The 3,867-nt window shown below is 39.8% G+C and overlaps 1 long non-coding RNA gene across 1 annotated transcript; it reads right to left on the bottom strand.

Moving 5' to 3' along the window:
• Window positions 1–17: 17 nt before the first annotated feature.
• LOC133644535 (uncharacterized) lies at window positions 18–3,226 on the bottom strand. Its single transcript, XR_009824779.1, has 3 exons — window positions 2,774–3,226; window positions 2,635–2,694; window positions 18–123 (listed from the first exon to the last, which is right to left on the bottom strand). It is a non-coding gene; the product is annotated as an uncharacterized LOC133644535 (long non-coding RNA).
• Window positions 3,227–3,867: the final 641 nt, after the last annotated feature.

Here is a 3,867-nt window from a genome sequence, read left to right as displayed (position 1 = left end):
TCGAGAGCCTCCTATCCGCCCAGACAGAACAGGTGGTGGGGTTCCTGGCTGGAATCTTCCAAGAACGATCCTTGGACTAGATGCTTAGTTTCCTTAGCTCGCCATCAAAAAGAGAAGCCTGGCCTGTGTAAGAGCCAGGACCATTCTTATAAATCCATGTGTACACAAAATATCTTCTTTAAATAACACTAATTGTATTATAAAGTATCCAAAATATGTTCTAGTTCGTTCCTCAATATTGTACAATATAAATCAATAAACATGTCCGAATCACAATATGCAATAAAATGCTAAAATAGCTATTAGCAGCATAAATATGACCTATACAAAGCAGTCGGTGCACTAAACGTGCTTATTATCAAAACACATTTAAAAGTACATTCAATACACAAATAGTTCAAAGGTTTAAATCATAAACCTTGTATATAGACCAGGGGTCGGCAACCCGCGGCTCCGGAGCCGCATGCGGCTCTTTGACCACTCTGATGCGGCTCAGCTGCCTACTTGCCAACCCCCCGATTTCCCCAGGAGACTTATGGATCTCAGTGACTCTCCTAGATAACTCCCAGGGCAATTATAATCCTATTTTCACTCTAATTACTAAATTAAGGGCGTGCCCTAAATGCACTGCAGTAATTGTCCTTTATAGCATTTACAAACAGCGTGCCAGCCCAGCCACATGTTGTATGTAGCTTTTACTTGCACACGTAGGAGACAGCAAAGCATACTTACTCATCAGCCACACAGTTTACACTGATGGTAGCCGTATAAAACAACTTTAACACTGTTACGTTACAAATATGCGCCACACTGTGAACCCACACCAAAACAGAATGAAAAACACATTTCTGGAGAACATCCGCACCGCAACACAACATAAACACAACACAACCAATACCCAGAATCCCATGCAGCCCTAACTCTTCCGGTCTAGATTATACACCCCCGCTACCTCCAAACCCCCCCACACATCAACCCTCCCCCCCTCCGTGCGTCGGTTGAGCGGAAGAGTTAGGGCTGCATGGGATTCTGGGTATTTGTTGTGTTGTGTTTATGTTGTGTTACAGTGCAGATGTTCTCCAAAAATGTGTTTGTCATTCTTTTTTGGTGTGGGTTCAAAGTGTGGCGCATATTTGTAACGTTACAGTGTTAAAGTTGTTTTTGTACGGCTACCGTCAGTGTAAGCTGTGTGGCTGTTGAACTAGTACGCCTTGCTGTCACTTACGTGACCAAGCACAAGCTGCATTCTACATGTGGTCGAGCAGGTACACTGTTTGGGCAGACTGTAGAGGGCGCCAAAAGCAGTGCCATCACGCCCTGAATTTCGGGAGTCTCCCGGAAATAATAAGGGGGTTGGTAAGTGTGACGCTATCAAGCGCCATTCATTCAAAACTTGCGGGCCGCACTAACATCAAATTTCCATATTAAGGTGCGTGTGTCTGAGACCCCTGGTTAACATAGCACAAAGCAATTTAAGCTTAGTATGCGGTGTTTTTCATTTTAAATTAAAAACCTTTTTTTGTGGCTCCCATTATTTTCTTTAATTTGTGAAACTTGCCAAAATGGCTCTTTGAGTGGTAAAGGTTGCCAACCCCTGATATAGACAATTGAGAATATGCTACAAAGACTGTTGCAATGAAAACAATCGAAAAAAGATTAATGCTAAAGGTGCTATGTTCATAAATATGGACACATGCTGCTAATAGTTATTTTAGCAGCATAAATATGACCTATACCGGGGGTCGGCAACCCGCGGCTCTAGAGCCGCTCTTTAGCGCCGCCCTAATGGCTCTCTGGAGCTTTTTCAAAAATGTATGAAAAATGGAAAAAGATGGGTGGAAATTTTTTTTTTTTTTTGTGTTAATATGGTTTCTGTAGGAGGACAAACATTACACAAACCTCCATAATTGTTATAAAGCACACTGTTTATATTAAACATGCTTCACTGATTCGAGTATTTGGCGAGCGCCATTTTATCCTACTAATTTTGGCGGTCCTTGAACTCACCGTAGTTTGTTTACATGTATAACTTTCTCCGACTTTCTAGGGCGTGTTTTATGCCACTTCTTTTTTTGTCTCATCTTGTCCACCAAACTTTTAATGTTGTGCGTGAATGCACAAAGGTGTTGATGTTATTGACTTGTGTGGAGTGCTAATCGGGCATATTTGGTCACTGCATGACTGCAAGCTAATCGATGCCAACATGCTATTTAGACTAGCTATATGTACATATTACATCATTATGCCTCATTTGTAGGTATAATTGAGGTCATTTAGTTTCCTTTAAGTCCTCTTAATTAAATGTATATATTTAATGACACACTATCTGTATGTAATATGGCTTTTAATTTTTTGCGGCTCCAGACAGATTTGTTTTTGTATTTTTGGTCCAATATAGCTCCTTCAACATTTTGGGTTGCTGACCCCTGACTTATACAGAGCAGTCGGTGCACTAAACGTGCTTATTATCAAAACACATTTAAAAGTACATTCAATACACAAATAGTTATCAAAGGTTTAAATCATAATCCTTGTATATGAACGATTGAGAATATGCTACAAAGACTGTTGCAATGAAAACAATCGAAAAAAAGATTAATGCTAAAGGTGCTCTGTTCATAAATATGGACTCACCAACTCTTCTACAGTCACACACAGCTTAATGAGAAAAAACTCCGGCGCTGGTAGTCGGCTCTATAAAGTTACAAATAGGCATTTTAGTTTAGACTCAATCAGCACAATATTTCAGGGGAAAACAAGAATAAAAACTTACCCCGAGCAGAAATACAATCGGTTTCCCCTCAAGTTCTGTCTACTGGCCACTTCCTGCTACCGGCTTATAAGCACAGCTAATTGGACCGTGGCGGTCACGTGACCAGGAAGAGTAAATAGAAAGCAAGACAATACCAGTCACTGCAAAAGGTATGGATTTGACACCTGCGTTAGACAACAAATATACAATCCAAACATTTTTGTTGTAATAAAAATGAACACTGAAACATCTGTTTTACTTACCCATCAAATTTTACACTGTAAAAATTACTGATTTTACAGTAATAAACTGGCAGCTCAGTCACCAGAATGTTTAAAATTTTAGTTTTTTTGAAACTGGTGTTTTGTTTTAAACTGCTGCAAAAAACACGGTGGGGAGACTATGTCTTCCAGCTGGTCTGGGAACGCCTCGGGACCCCCTGGGAAGAGCTGAACGAAGCAGCTGGAGAGAGGGAAGGTCTGGGCTCCTCTGCTTAGGCTGCTGCTGCTGCCCCCGCGACCCAACTTTGGATAAGCGGAAGAAGCTGGATGGATGGATGCTGTAAAAAACATACTCAATTTTATGGTAAAATTCTGGCGCCTTTTTTTTTACCATAAAATCTACATATATTTTTTTTTACAGTGCACATAAAAAAATATATAACAATCAAATGCATAGACAAATATGTAATATGAGGCAAATCCTTAAGGTACAGTACAGGCCAAAAGTTTGAACACACCTTATTCAAAGCATTTTCTTTATTTTCATGACTATTTACATTGTAAATTGTCACTGAAGGCATCAAAACTTTGAATGAACACATGTGGAGTTATGTACAATAAAAGGTGAAATAACTGGAAACATGTTTTATATTCTAGTTTCTTCAAAATAGCCACCCTTTGCTCCGATTACTGCTTTGCACACTCTTGGCATTCTCTCGATGAGCTTCAATGGGTAGTCACCTGAAATGGTTCTTACTTCACAGGTGTCACAGTTTTGATGTCTTCAGTGACAATCTACAATGTAAATAGTAGGGGTGTGGGAAAAAATCGATTCGAATTCGAATCGCGATTCTCACGTTGTGCGATTCAGAATCGATTCTCATTTTTAAAAAA

Source organism: Entelurus aequoreus, linkage group LG27 (genome assembly GCF_033978785.1).
Source record: "Entelurus aequoreus isolate RoL-2023_Sb linkage group LG27, RoL_Eaeq_v1.1, whole genome shotgun sequence".
Classification (NCBI taxonomy): domain Eukaryota; kingdom Metazoa; phylum Chordata; class Actinopteri; order Syngnathiformes; family Syngnathidae; genus Entelurus; species Entelurus aequoreus.
Note: the sequence above shows the minus strand (reverse complement) of the source record. Positions and strands in the feature narration are given on the sequence as shown.